We start from the raw sequence: 16,261 nt of genomic DNA on the forward strand, positions 1-16,261 counted from the left end.
GAAGAAATAAAAGTGGGGAAAGAAGAAGAAAGAAACTTAGGGTACTGCTACATGTCTTCTTCCTGATCCATAAAAATGTGATTGTCAAACCAGTTAACATATAAAGGGTTTCAACTATGGGCCAGTTGTAATGTACAGACCCAGGTGAATTAGAGCAGGTTCCTCTCTCAAGGAGTTTACCATCTGCTGAGGTGATGAGCTGTAAAGTAAGGAGAACCAGTAATTACAAAAACCAACCATATCTAGGCACAAAGTTGATGCTTTAGATATGTGTTTTAATGCTTGCTTGGTCAGTATTGCATTCTTACTTTATAAATGAAGAAACTGAGATGCAAAGAGCCCCTGCTATATGATGGAGGCAAGATAAAACCCAAGTGTATATGATGAAAAAGCCCATGCTTTTTCTAGTGTATCTTGGTTATAAAGTGGTAAGTGTTATATTTGAGGTGTGACCACAACGCTATGGGAGAGCCGAGAACAGAATAATATATCACCCCTGGAGAACAGCAATACCATTGTTTTCAACTTTTTGTTTCTCCCGTGTTCAAAACCTGAATTTAGAGTAATGTTTATTAATGCATATGTTGAAAAATTCAAATTCTTCAAGTGACTGATCAATAAGTTTCAATGGTTAAAAAGGTGTGGGTAACTGTAATCTTCATACTTCTTTTGGAAATTATCAGTGAACACTGGCCTATTAAAATCCCTAAAATCTCTTTTTTGAACTTTTTTTTATTAAGTTTTGAAAATTATTTGGTCATGGAACATTCTCTTGGAAGTGCTGATTTAGAGGGCACATCTTGAATGAGATAATTTGAACATCTCACAATACCAGTGTTATCTGCTGTGATCAGAATTACAGTGTAAGTACTTATTAAAGTGAAGCCAAAGATATAAAAGCCATGCTTAGGAATTTGGACTTTATCCTAAGGCCTTAAAGAAACCATTGAGGGCTTCCATAGAAACATGATTAAATGATATTTTAGTGTACCTCGAAGGGTTCTCAAACTAAGTTCCATAGGAACATTCAGAGAGGTAAGTATGCTTCTGGGCTTCCAACTCTACCTAAGAGCGTGTGGAGACAGCCCTTATTTTTATCATTTTTACGTATCGGACTCCCACTTGAGATTTTATTTGTGGAAAGTTTTTCATGACTTATAAACTTTATTTGAAAATCAATGTTTTATGTGGTGATTAGCCACTGTATTCTTATTGCTTTGATTCTCTGTTTTAGTTATTCCAGAATATAGTAGCAATCAGTAAAAAAGCTTGTAATCTTTGGATTCCAATTTGCTATACTTCAGTTCCTGAAACGAAATGCTTCTTACACTTTACTCCCAAAGTGCTTTGGTTGTATTAGCCTGCTGAATCTAGCAGAAACATGTCTCAGTTACATTAAGATGTTGAAAATCTACCCAGAGTGCAGACAGATCCTAAAACCTTCTGTTTGGTATGAATCACATCTTATTTCCTTAACCCTAAATCCAACTCACTTATAATTTTCATTTCAAAGTTTAATTTAAAATTTTAATATCTTCCCTCCCATACTCTTTACCTGGGTCCTCTAGCCTTTCAGCTCTCAACATATTGTGCTTTTTAACCTAAACCTAACCTAATCCACTGCCGTCAAATCGATTCTGACTCATAGCCACCCTATAGGACAGAGTAGAACCGCCCCATAGAACTCCCAAGGAGTGCCTGGTGGATTCAAACTACCAGCCTTCTGGTTAGCAGCCATAGCACTTAACCACTACTCCACCAGGGTTTCCACTGTGCTCTATAGCTGGTAGGAAAGAGGGCAAAATCTTTTTCAGTTTTGTTTGACTTAGCCATTTTAAATTCACTTAGTTACCAGGCATAACTCTTTGTTTTTACAGAAGAAACAAACATTATCTATATAAGTTTCAGGCCAGCAAGTCTTTAAGCCTAACAGGAGCTGTGGCCACACTGATTTTCATTTTAAGCTTTCTACCTTCTTTTCCTCCTTGGGAAAAGACGAGCTTGCACTGAATGACCTACTCATTGGTCCAAGATGTACTTCTTGAAACAGCCCCATCTTCATACCACATACCAAGAAAACGCCATTTGTTTCCTCATGATCTTCAGAAGAATCTCCATTATTTAGTCTGATTTTTGAGATGTAGCTGAATTTTCCTTCCTCCTAAAAGACTTTCTTTAACTCTCCCAGCCTGCAGTGATCTCTTTTTCCCTGTGCATCTTCTGTAACTTACACATTTTGTCCCTTGGTCACATATTGTTATTGCATGACTTAGTTACTTGATTATATTCTTGATTAGATATTTAAAAATTAGAGTAATGAAAAGCCCATAGGCCTTGCATCCAAGCCAACCATAATTTGAACACAGACCCATTTTTTCCCAGCAGCACAAACTTGGACATGTCTCTTAAGTTATCCTTGTCTTCACTAATTTCACAGGAGACTTGTAAGGATTACTAATAATTTATCTACCATACTGTTGGCATATAAAAAATACTTAACAAATATAAGTTTGCAATTATATGTGTTGGATTGAAATCAATTGAGTTAAACCAAGAGATAAATCAAAATCTGAACAAATTTCTTTCATTGACCTGATTTAATGGTCAGTTGCAAAAGCAATACTTTTTAGGTACTTTTCTCATTCCACAAATATGTATTGGGTTCCTGCCTTGTGCTGGGAAATGTTCTATGCTCTGGGGATATAGTACTGAATGGGGGAAAAACCTGCCCTCCTGGAGCTTACATATATAGAGAATGATGACCTCTTACATCACAACAGTTGCTAGTGGTAGTTGAAGTGATTAACCAGCTGGTGCTCAGGCATATATCTGGCTAACATTCAGACAAAAGCTCAGAAAACTGCCTAAATATTGCTACTTGAAGTATGTCCAAGCTTTAACATTTTAGTTTCCAAAAACAGTGCCAATGTTCATAATGACATTAATATATTAAGGCGTTATTAAAAAAAAAAAAATTCAACTTTCCTCACGATGCCTAATTGTTATAGATTGGGTTGCATCTCCCCAAAATTTATTTTGAAGTCCTAATGCCTGGTTCCTATGAATATGAACTATTTGTAAATAGAATTTTTGAAGATGTTATCCGTTAAGTTAAAATGAGGCCATACTGGAATAAGATGGGTCCTAATCCAATATGAACATGTCCCATGCAAGAGAAGAGACACGGAGGGACAGACAGAGAGAAAACGGTCATGTGACATGTGGTGATGGAGCTATGCTACAGCTGCAAGTCAAGGAGCACCTGGGGGTACCAGAAGCTGAGAGAAACAAGAAAGGATCTTGCTCCAGGGCCTTTGGAGACAACATGGCTCTGCTGATACTTTGAATTTAAACTACTAGCCTCCAGAATTGTATAATAATAAATTTCTGTTTGTGTAAGCTACCCAGTTTGGAGTACTTTGTTAAGGCAGCCCTAGAAAACTAATATAAAATAATTAATTTTTCCCATTTTGAATGAAAAAGCATCTTAAAAAGCTATTTCTTTTTTTCTGAAACCGTCTATATGCAAAAATGCTGGGTTACTAGTATATTAAGCCAAAAATTAATGTACATTATCATGGTAAATGTTTGACTTGTGCTAAATCAACAATTACCATTCTTGCTTTTGCAACATCCAGGGGTGTTTCCAACTGTGCCAAGAGAGTTTCTAGATCATAATTCATATAAATGAAAATAAGTGTAATTTACATTCATGATTACCAAATATTTATGTTGGGACAATCTCTACTTCACATCCTCTACTTAGTCTATAATCCCTGGATTTTAATTTAAAAAAGATGGTCTTAGTATTCTAACCAGTCATTTCTGTTTCATTGATTATTTATATTTTTATCACTAAAGTAATATATATTCATACTAACAAGAAAACCAGACAGTACAGAATAGAATGAGATGAAAAATTCTAAAAGTCCCCTTCCTCACCCTCAAACTACACTTTCTTGTCCGGGAAGTAATGACTTACTTGTTTATACTTCTAGAAAGACACATGTATATCCATATAGAATTTCTTAAAATAAATGGAAGATTTTATATGTATTGTTCTATAATGACTTTGACACTTAATTCTATAAATTATCTTCTCATAATCAAAGCATGGATTTTCCATAGTTTTAAAATCAACTTTATTGAGGTATAATTTATCTATGATAAAAGTTCATCAATTTAAGTGTACACTGATGTGTTTTAATAAATATACATAGTCTTGTGGCCACCAATACAATTATATTTACATCACCCTAAAAGTTCCCCATACACCAATTTGCAATCAATCTCCTTCTCTCACTCTCTGGCCTTTAGAAACCCCTGATCTACTTTCTACCTTTATAGGTGTTACCCTTTCTAGCAATGCAAATAAATGAAATCAAACAGCTTGTAATCTTTTATGGCTAGTTTATTTTCACTCAGGTAAGTGCCCTGAGGTCCATCCAAGTTGTTGTGTGTTTCAATAGTTCATTTCTTTTTATTGCTAAATATTATTCCGTTGTATGAATATACCACAGTTTGTTTATATTCATCCATTTACCAGTTGATGGGCATTCGGACTTGTCTCAGATTTTGGCTAACATTAACAAAGCTGCTGTGGGCATTTAAGCATAAACCTTTGCGTGAATGTATGTTTTCCTTTCTCTTGAGTGAGTACCTAAAGACAGAATTGCTGGTTTTTATGGTTTTTATATTTATGAGAAATTACCAAACTGTTTTCCACCAAGCTGCTTCCCCAACACCAGTGTATGAGGGTTCCATTTGGTCAACCTCCTTGCCAAACCTAGTATTGTCAATCTTTTTTAATTTTAGCTATTCTATAGTATGGCTATGAGTCAGAATTGACTCGATGTTAATGGGTTTGCTTTTTATTTTTTGGTTTAGTAGGTGTGTAGTGGCATCTCATCTGGGTGGTTTTAATTTGTATTTCTCTAATGACTAGTGATCTTGAGCATCTTTTTATATGGTTATTTGCCATTCTTAAAGTTTTTTTTTTTTTGCAAATTTTCCCCCAATTTCTTGATTAGGTTATTTTTAGTTTTGTTATTGAGTTGTAAGTATTATTTATATATTCTGAATACACATCTTTTATCAGATATGTGTTTGGAAAATATTACTCCCAGTCAGTGGCTTGCCTTTTAATTCTCATAATAGTGTCTTTTGAAGAGCAAAACCTTTTTATTTTGATGAGAGCAAATTTATCATTTTTCTTTATCACTTAGTGCTTTTTGAGTCCTTGCTAAGATATCTTTGCTGAAAGCAGAGTCACAAAGATTTTCCTAATTTTTTTTCTAGAAGTTTTATGTGTGTAGCTCTTACAATTTGGTTTGTGATACATTTCAATTTAATTTTGGTATGTGGTATGAGGTAAGGGTGAAGATTCATTTTTTTTTGTACAATGTTATCCAATTGATCTAGGACAATTTGTTGAAAAGATCATATTTTGAATTGCTTTGTTACCTCAGTTGAAAAATGAGTTGGAATCTACTCCATGGCAGAGGGTTTGGTTTTGGGTGGGATAGGCATTTGAATATATTGCATACATTTTATACATATTGTTCTATAACTTGTTTTTAACACTTTATTCTATATTTTGGTAATCTTTTTATAATGAATACCTAATGATGTACCTTACTTTTTAGCAGCTACCTAAAATTTCATCGTATGGTTAGGATATATCATAATTTATCTTACTTTTAAACCACATTGATGGACATTTATGTCATTTCCAGGTTTTTTTGTTGTTGTTACTATAATGCTGTGATGAATTCCCTATAACTATAGCATAGCACATTGTGTAAATTATTATTTCTTAAGCAACATTTCTAGAAGTGAAATTCCTGGGTCCAGGTGTCTGCACACATAATATTTTGATCCCAATATGGGCAAATTGCCCTGCGTAAAAAGGTTTCAATAAGCATGGTGCCTATAATTACTGAGACTATCTTTACTTTCACCAATACTGAATACTAACAAACATGTAAAATTTTTTGGTATTACAGTCATTGTAGCTCCTTGTTTTAATTGGCATTGCTTATTTATGCATTTAGAGATAAAATGGGGAATGACGTTACTATATCAAACAAGTGCTGATTTGCTATTCCAGCTCCAGAAGGTTGGGCGTCGGTGCTGTATGTCCAAGAATAATAACAGCCACCACTTGTGAAGCATTTACCATGTGCCAGACACTGCCCTAAGCACTTTTCTCATGTCCTTTAATTCCTGCCACAACTCCATGACACAGGTAATGTTATAATCCTCATTTTACAGATAAGCGAAAGGATAAGTAGAGAAATTAAGAAATTTCCTAATTGCCCAGCTACAGGAAGAGACTGTCTATATTTCTTACATGTTGAAACCAACCAACAACCAAACTAAAATGCCAATCCCAACTAACGGAATAGGAATCCAAATTCCAGCTTCAAATCTTCCTAGCAGCAAATTAAGGAGTCAGCAAGTAATGTCTCTATAAGTCACCATTTCTTAGGGCAAGGATATTTTTGCATGTTTTCTTCTAAATGCAGATGATACCTCCAATAACTAATTCTGTTTCATTCGTAAGCTTTCGAAACAAGTATGCAATCAAATACCTAATAAGAGTGTTACAATGATAAACGGTTTCATTTACAGGCTTCAATATTTCCCAAACCCAACTCATTAGGTTTGAAATGGTACAATTAGAAAAGTATAGGAGTTAGTCCAGGGATGTGAGGGCCAGAGATCTCACGGGTATTGCAATTTTAATTTTAATTTGTGAGACTTCACTTCCAATTTCTTCTCTTTTCTCTTCCAATCAGAGCTGTAAACTACTTTTTACACGCTTTCTGCAGTCGTCTCTGTTTTCCCCAAGGAACATATGCTTGCTCTCCTCTCTATTAATGTGCAATTTCTCTTCCTGTTTCATTGTGCACAGCTACAGAGGTGAACTAATTGAAAGTGCCCCTTTCTTTTCACTCTGGTAAGTAAGGAGATCTTTTTTCATGCTGACAGTGGGGTCTCAGAGGCCAGGCTCTGTACCAGAAACTTGCTTTTCTAAACCTCAGAACACTTCACCATATGTTAAGCGCACATGTTCTCCTGGCTGGTTAATTTAACCCATGCAAGACTCCTTTCTGCTAGGGACAAGCACTGGAGACATAACCTTGCTTGTGAATTATTATTTATGGGCATGTAAATTCACAGGTCACTTGCGATGACCTGTGGGGACCTCATGGAACTGTGAAAGACACCTCTCTGGAGTTATGACAAAAGATAGATATTTGGAATATAAAGATGAAACACAATGCCCAGCTCTCACACCTACAGTTTTATTCAGTTCATATTCAGTTCATAAAATTAGAGCAAAATATACTTTTTAAAAATTACCCATATTTTGTATACACTGATGACACACAACCTGTTCCAAAAATATCAGTTCACACAAATACATATGATGTCACATGAATGTGAGACAAATATGGGCAATTGGGAAATTAGAGTAAGGAATAAGAAAAAGAGTTGTCGCAAAACATATGCCATATCGTTCTACATCGTTTCTAGAGATGGGTCATATATTTGACTCTAAACTTTCCAGCAGTTAGAACAAAAAAATTAAAGCATGTCTTAAAATTCACCGTAGACATAAGATATAAACTATGTAGTTAATCGGCAGAATAATTTTACCTGACACTGAGATCCAAGATAAATTTCTCCTGGAGCTATATGCTAAGGAGTCCCCATAAAAGGCATCTCTGTGAGATTATGGTGATAAACATCCTCAGTGAATATTACAACTGATTCTTTAATACACCTCGCTGAAGTCTAATCTCTTTAAAATCAGTTGTAATTTAGTAAAAGCAATTTTAAGAGGCTTCTAAACAATGTCGTCCAGATACTCATCTCTCTGAACAACATTTTGCTCATTCAAGAAGATATTGACTATTTAGAAAAAAGAATGTTGCTAAGATACTCCTTAATAAGTATTGTTTCTTACAAACAGGCTTTTGGTTATGGCTGGTAAACAAAGCCTCCTAGGATATTCTCCAGCATGAGCTCAGAGTGCAGAAAGGTTATGATAATCAACTGAATATAGAGTAGAGCTGATATTTTAAAAGACTGTCATTACAAAACGTGTCGTTTATTTTAATCTTTGTTTATTGCTTCCACGACTGAAGACACAATAGGCTGAGTGAAGCAGGAATAAGTCCGCATGATGCTCAGGCTGGGAAGTGCCACAGAGCAGAAGAAGCAGAGGAAATTTGGTGGCGGCCCAAACAGGTACTGCTTTAGTTGCAATAATCCTGAGGCCATAGAAATCATCAACTATGCTGGTGCCTGCTCCTTCCCCCACACCCCAGGATAGTCAAAGGTGATGATGGCAGAGCACTCCTACTACGTCACCTCCACTTTCTGTCATAAACCCGGACCATTCTGGGATGATTTAAGAGATTAAAGTGGTTCCCTCCACTCCAAATTCCTTTTGAATCTAGTCTCTCCATGAATCTCTGGGATGTCAGTCCTTTCTTAGGTCATGGAGACTTTGAGAACCTGAAGAAAGCTCAAGGCCTCTTACCTGCCCCACCTCCATCATGCTCAACACTCACAATAACCCCATGCATTGTTTTGTGCAATTCTGCAAGATTTATGGAACTCCTGAAGGAGCCCTGGCAGTGCAGTGGTTAAGTGCTGGGCTATTAACCAAAACGTCAACATTTTGTACACAACAGCTACTCTATGGGAGAAAGATGAGGAAGTCTGCTCTTGAACACCCTAGGACGCAGTTCTACCCTGTCCTATAGGGTTGCTAGGAGTCAGAATCAACTCAACGGCAATGGATTTTTTTTGGTTTATGTGACTCCTGATAACCAGATTAAGAACTGTTTTTAAAGACTTCGCTATTTACAGGGAAATCTAGACTCTTTAAATGGCCTGCAGGGTCCTCCGGATAGTCTGTGACCCTGTCTGTCACTTTAGGCTAATCTCTTGCCATTTTCCCTACCCCAAGACCTCAAATACTGCAGTTTCTTAAAACACATCATGCTGTTTTATGCCTCACAGTATTTGATTACACTCTTCCATCAGCCCTCCTCTTGTTCCTGGTTAACTCTCCTAGAGCCTCCAGAAGCTGACTCTGAAAACTAACTCCCCCTCAGTTACTTCCACCCACTATCCCCAACTCTTTGCTTACAGTATGTTGTACAGACTATATAGTGTTGGTCACTCTGTACTGTAATTAATTGTCTACATGTGTCCTCAGTGGTAGCCGAACTACAACATCTGAGGGCACAGTTCCCAAGACTGCCCTCACTTCTGACACCAACTGTCCTCAGGTTTGATAATTCACTAGACGGACTCACAAAACTCACCGAAAACTGTTTGAGGTTTATTACAGGGAGAGAATAGAGACCAAAATCAGACAAAGGATGAGATGCACAGGCAGAGTCTGAGAGGGTTCCTAACACAAAGCTTCTGTATCCTCATGAAATTTTACCCTCCTAGTACCAGTACCAGTGTAAACCCTGGTGGCATAGTGGTTAGGTGCTACAGCTGCTAACCAAAGGGTCAGCAGTTTGAATCTGCCAGGCGCTCTTTGGAAACTCTTTGGGGCATTTCTACTCTGTCCTATAGGGTCGCTAGAAGTTGGAATCGACTCAACGGCACTGGGTTTGGTTTGGTTTTAGTATCGGTGTGTAATGATATGCATGGAGAGCTGAAACCAGGGAAGCTCACCCATCCTTCAGTATTCAAAGTTTTTATTGGGGCTCCATTACATAGGCGTGACCGATTGATGGATTGTCCATGTGGTTGATCTCAGATTCTGAATCAACTGATATCATGTGTCCCAAAACTCCTACCCTAAATCACATGATTGGCCTTTCTGGCATAGCCAGCCCCAATCCTAATACTATTGAGTATGACTGACCCCACTGTAAAATCTTGACTGACCAGACCTCATCCTAAACAAAGACACTCCTATTAGCTAGGACATAGTTTGCCTCCTAGAATCCAGAGACTCCAGTAGCAAAGGCAAAAACTGTCTTTGGGCAAACCCAAATTCTTTGCTACACAATGTGGGTTTTCCACATTGGAAAGTGGCTTTGAAGAGAATTAACAATTTCTGCATCTCTAGAATATAGTACAATTCTTAAAACATAGTTATTGTTTAGGAAGCTTCATGTTTTCTTTTTTTTTTTTTAGAAATTATCTAGAGCCTAACAATTTCCCATTACCTATGGAAGCAGAGGCTCCAAGAGGCATTTATAGAGTCAAATACTCTTAGAGATTCCAGGACTAAGAAGACTTATTGTATTTTGGAGCATTTCTCTGTGCAGAAAATTGGTTTGGCCAAACACCCCAATATGTTAAAGAGGAATATTTACATGGAATCTGCTTTAATTAAGTTACATTCCCCACAATTAACTGCCAGACACTGTAATTACTCACTTGGAAGTGTTACAGGAAGGTCTATGCCATAAAATTTTGTGAAATAGCTTTTTTTTTCCTCCTTTCCATTTGCAAAATACATGATCATTAGTCAAGTTTGTTGAACTATTTTGCAAGTTGATCATGGATTGATAACTTTATTTTCCTCCAGGCTTGAAAAATAAGCATCTTTGCTAAAAATGTGGCAGTGTTCTGTGTGGTGTAACACAAAAAGGAAGAGCTTAATCCTGGCATGTCACCGACTATATATTTTTAACCTCTTGGCGTCTTCAATTATGAAATTGGTTCAGTTGTATGGTGAGGATAAAATGGAATTTTGGAGCTATAATATGTCTCACATAGAAGAGGCCCGATGAAAGTTTTCTCTCCCGTTTTCCATATCGGGCTAGAGCTTTTCTACTTGTGTTAACCAGGGTTGGAAATGTTGTATTGCCAGAGTTTGTATGGGAGACATGAATTTGGGGCCATATAGGTGGACTGAAGTTTTGGTAAAGTTCAACAAGTCACTAAGTCTTGCTGTTTCTACCTTCTGATTCTACCTCTATTCTACCTGATTCAAACTCATGACTCTCTAATTGATCCTGCTTCTTGAAAGTTGACCCATAGGAAAAAGTCTAAACTCCTTGCCATTTCATATAATATTCTTGTGAATGGCCCTTAACTTACTTTTCAAGCTTTGCAATATCCCTGAACCATGTTTGAGCCACACTGAAGTACTTCATGTTTCCAAAAGTTACCATTCTCTGTTCTACCTACAGTTTGGTAGGTTGCTAAGTGTGATCTTCTCTCTGCCAAGAAGGAACGGACAAGAGGGTTTCCCTCCATCATTTAGCCACTGCTGATGAGTCAATTCCAATTCCTAGCGACTCTGTACAACAGAGTAGAAATGCCCGCAGGGTTCCCTAGGCTGTAATCTTTACAGAAGCAGATTGCCACATCTTTCTCCCACAGAGAGGCTGATGGATTTGAACCACTGACCTTTTGGTTAGCAGCTAAGCTCTTAACCATTGCTCCACCAGGGCAGAAGTTGGTAAAAATCTTCAGTTTCCTCATCTTTGGCCTTAGTGGTTGGGCCGTAAATTTGAATAATGGTCGTATTAACTGTCCTCCCTTGTAGGTGTATGGATATTATCCTGTCACTAACAGCATTGCACTTCAGCGTAGATCTTGAAATGTTCTTTTTGACGATGAATGCAGCCCCATTCTTCTTCAAGTTGTCGTTCCTGCCATAGTAGACCAGATGATTGTCTGATTCAAAATGACCAATACCAGTCCATTTCAGCTCACTAATGCATTTTTTTTTTTTTAAATGCATTAGTGAGCCTGGGTAGAAGTACCAAGGAAACCAAGTGCCACATAAAGCCTAAGACGAATCCTGAGGATCCGGCTTAATTTAACTGTTTATCTGAAAAATAAGATGGTCAAGAAATAAGACATGAAGAGAGAATTCAAAGTGGAGAACAGGCAGAAATAGAGTGGAATACAGAGGCCCTGTGTGAAGGGGCAAAGTGGATGCCAGACTTGAGTGTTCATAGGACTTATTATTAGAGAGATTGCCTACAGGGTGCTCCGTGAATTGGCCAGACTCATGGCCTAGTATCAGGGTGACATCATGTGTTAGAAAACATACTGAGTGTTGACATGTACCTACTTTGCAGATAAACAGCTTTAGAGTAATTAAGGAAATTACTGAAAAGTTACACATCTTACCAGAAATGAGAGTAAAAGATAAAGGTGTGGAGAGAGTAATAGAGTGTTTATAACGGGTCCAGTTGAAAGGTATTCTTTGTCAATGTTTATGTTGAATACACAGGCATGTTGAGAGTACAGGGTACCCGTTGCAAGGCGAGATAAGAGACAGTGGCTCTTCAAGAGGGTATAAACTTGATACCGGCCTGTCAGAGTAGAGCAGCCTCTCCCTTGGAAAAATTACGAGTCTGCTTTAAAATCTTTCTGGAATAGTTAATAGGGCAAGTGAATAGAGCATTATTTTGGATTCAACTCTTGACTCTGCTTCAAATTAGTATCTAAACACGGGTGGCGTAGACGGTTACCGCACTTGTCAATAACCAAATGGTTGTTGGTTCGAGTCCACCCAGAGCCACCTGAGAAGAAAGGCCTGGTGATCCCTTTTGAAAATCAGCCATTGAAAACCTCATGGAGCACAGTTCTACTCTGACACACATGAAGTCGCCATGAGTCAGAATTGACTTGACGGCAACTAGTTTGGTTTTGGATATATATATTTAAATATAGCACAATGTGTGTATGTAAAGGAGCTCTGGTGGTGCAATGGTTAAGTGCTGAGCTGCTAACAGAAAAATTGGTGGTTTGACCCCACCCAGAGGCTCTGCAGGAGGAAGACCTGGCATTCCGTTCCCATAAAGAGTGGAGCCTTAGAAAACCCTACAGGGCAGTTCTACTCTGTCGCTTTTGGTCACTATGAGTTGAGATCCATTCAGTGACACCTAACAATAACAACAACAACATACATGTATGTGTGTGTATAGTTTTATTTAATTCTTAGAATCTTAGAACAGCCCCATAAAAGCATAGAAGTTGTTGTTATTATTTCCATTATACAGGTGAGTAGACTGAGGTATAGAAAGATTAAGAAACTTGCCCAAGATAACTCAGCTAGTAAGTGGCACCTGGATGCAAATCCAAGTTGTTTAGAATGCACCCATGTTGCTATACTGCCTCTGTGACTTTCAGTAAATTATTTACCTTGCTGAGCTTCAGATTCCTTGTCAGTAAATGGAGGTCATGATTTCTCTTCTCTATCTTGCTGTGAGATTTAAATGAGATAATGTATGAAAAGTGCCTTACCAACATGCCTTCCCCACTTCTCAGTGGGGAGTAAGGAAGCTGCGGATGACAGCCAGGCGAAGTTGCTTATAGCCTCAGGATCTATGCAGCTTATTAAAAATAGAGATTGATTTCCAAGATGACTGTGTGTGTGTGTATGTGGGGAGGAGAGGGTGTTTGTCATTTTAATCTATGGAGTACAATATTCTTTACCTGGTCACATGGAGCTGCTACATGAAATCGACTGGCAGTCAGCAAGCAGCCTGGCATTATAATATGACTGGCTCAAGGGTCAAAAGCCTGTTAGCGTGCAAATCAGTTAGGATCTGAGGTGGGCAAGGGGGATACCTGGCTCAGGGTGGCGATGTGATGAGGTAGTTTGCACCCACTGTGCCTTTAAGGACCCTATAAAGAAATCAGGAATTCCTGGTGGTACAGTGCTCAGCTGCTAACTGAATGGTCAGTGGCTCAAACCCACCACTCCGTGGGAGAAAGATGTGGCAGTCTGCTTCTGTAAAGATTGACAGCCTTGGGAACCCTCTGGGGCAGTTCTACTCTGTCTTACAGCGTTGCTAAGATTGAACAGCAGTGGGTCTGGTTTTTTTGGTTATAAAGACATAAGAAACAACCTCAAACCTATTGCCTGAATCTACACTGTGGAGGCTTGAGAAGAGGAAGAAAGGAACTGGGCTGGAATAAAGGACTTGTCTCTTTTCTGTTTTGTTTCATGAATAACCAAGGCCAAGCTGTTTTTGCAGATTTTATCCCTGGGACTACTTGTGTGGAAAGACAGCAAAGGTAGGAAAGAAGTTGTAGTCCTATTATTTGAACCTAAAGTGTTTCAAGGATTCTCCCTAAATGGTGAGACAGACACACCATTCTCTTTCTCTTTCTTTTTGTGTGTGTATCACATGCAGCTATGTGCGTGCACATGCACAAAGACACACACACACACACACACACACACACCCAGAAATACTACAGAATAATTAGGACACAAATTCTGCTCTGTGATTCAGACATAATATGTATTTAATTAGCTTTCAGCATTACGTAGTTGAAAGCATATGGATTTAACGATTAAGCATACTAATGCAAAATTCTGGTCCCGCCACATGTAAACTTTGGCCTATTCCTTAATCTCACCTAGCCTCCATTTTTCTCTTCTGTAAAATAGGAATAATTCCTATGTATATGAGACAAAGGGAGCTGTGGTGGCACAGTGGTTAAAGCCCTCAGCTGCTAACCAAAAGTTAGGTGGTTTGAAACCACCAGCTGCTCTGTGAAAGAAAGATGAGGCAGTGTGTTTCTGTAAAGACTTTTTTAAAAATCCAAACCCATTGCCCTCAAGTTGAATTATGACTCCCATAGTGGCAAACCTTGGAAATCCTGTGGAGCAGTTCTACTTTGTCCTTATAGGGTCACTATGAGTCAGAATCATACAACAGGAATTTCTAATAGTCCCCTCAATAATTTTACCTTACTGTTCATCCTTACCAATCCACCACCTACCACCCACCATTTTTCTTCTGTAATTTTTTTTTTTTCAAGAAGTAGGACTTGTCCGTTGACAGTAGAGGGAAGAAGTCTCTTTCCTACCTACTCACTTTACTCCCTTCCATAATACCCCTCAATAATCTCATCTTTTTTTTTTAAAGGAAGTAGGCTGTGAACATGTCAGAATGTTGGTGTCTTTTAATTGCCCCTGTCCCTGCAGGATAAATCCTGTTCAACACGAAAGTCTTACCTACTGCATTTTCAGTGTTTGGTCATTTTGTTTCCTGAACCTCCAACTTGACTGTTCCATGCTATACTGCTTCCTCCATTTTTTTTTAAACTCTCCTGGTTACCAATTCGTCACTTCTTCTACCATTTTATTTTTGCCTTGTTAGCTCCAAATATGTTGCCATCTCTCTGGGATATCACTTTGATTCCCCTTCTGACTAAGCACCATCTTTCTATTTGGACTTGGTATACTCATGGATCTGTATATTATCCCTGAAGATATACAGGATTCATGGTGCCAAATCTGAGAACTGAGGTCAATCATGAAGTTGGAGCAATCAGAAAGGTTGTGTCTTAGGAGATGCCAAATGAGCTGTCAAGTGGAATCTTCCAAATGAGTCAGCAGTCCAAAGAGGATGGGCAGAGAGGGTATCAGGACACTGCAGGGTCTATGGGGCCCTATTAAGTGTGAAGAATAAAAGGAGCCACCAGAAGTGGAAGAGGGAAAAAAAAAAAAAAAAACAGGGAAGGAGAGAAGGGAGGGCAGGCTTATGTGCACATTATGTGATGTCCTCCTGTAGCAAGGTGGGGAGTCAGAGAGCTCCAGAGGCACCTGGTCCTTAGGGTCCTTATAAGTTCAAGATTTTATCTTACCTAGGGCTAGCAGATATTGGGTGCAGTTTTTCTGGGTATGGAAAGCAAGCAGGCTGTAAGTGTCTAAATTCTGCTTATTTTGGCTATTTCTAAAATAATTGTATATATATAAATTTGAGTTTGTTGTTGGTTGGCTCTTTTGTGCTAACAGGTCTCAGGCTGCTATGAAGAAGTAAACAGCTTGGGGACTAATACACAGAGGTCATTTTTGACTCATTTATACAACAGGAATTAAAGGAGATAATGTCTATAATAGACATCCCTGAGATTTTCTGATCAACACTCCATTCTAGGAATTGTACGTCCATCCAAACTCATGTTTCCAGTAGAAGCAGCTATGTTTTAATTTTCTCCTGTCCTTGCCCACTGTTAATTGGCCTATAGGATGCTGTCTGACCCAACCCAGGCCAATGACCTCCTTCCCCACGACTTTTGGACTTGAGGTCTAAAGTGTGAAAAATAATACTCAGGATCTATTTTGGGTATATTTCTTGCTATGTACAAGGAGGAAGAAGCCAGCCTTCAAGGAGAAGAATAACCAGACATACAAAAGGCATAAAGATGAGCGAGCAACGGAGGGAGAGAAAGAGTCCTGATAAGACTGAATCTCATGAGACACCCCAATATATTTGTAATAAATTCTTTTTAC

The 16,261-nt window shown here is 38.3% G+C and overlaps 1 long non-coding RNA gene across 1 annotated transcript in view; it reads left to right on the forward strand.

Annotated features, from left to right (window-relative positions):
- The window catches only part of LOC126079614 (uncharacterized), an 84,736-nt gene extending 76,348 nt beyond the window's left edge, over window positions 1-8,388 (forward strand). Inside the window, exons 3-4 of the long non-coding RNA XR_007518223.1 lie at window positions 6,110-6,247; window positions 8,157-8,388. This is a non-coding gene — a long non-coding RNA (uncharacterized LOC126079614). The remainder of the gene's footprint in view (window positions 1-6,109; window positions 6,248-8,156) is intronic.
- Window positions 8,389-16,261: the final 7,873 nt, after the last annotated feature.

Source organism: Elephas maximus, chromosome 7 (genome assembly GCF_024166365.1).
Source record: "Elephas maximus indicus isolate mEleMax1 chromosome 7, mEleMax1 primary haplotype, whole genome shotgun sequence".
Lineage (NCBI taxonomy): Eukaryota > Metazoa > Chordata > Mammalia > Proboscidea > Elephantidae > Elephas > Elephas maximus.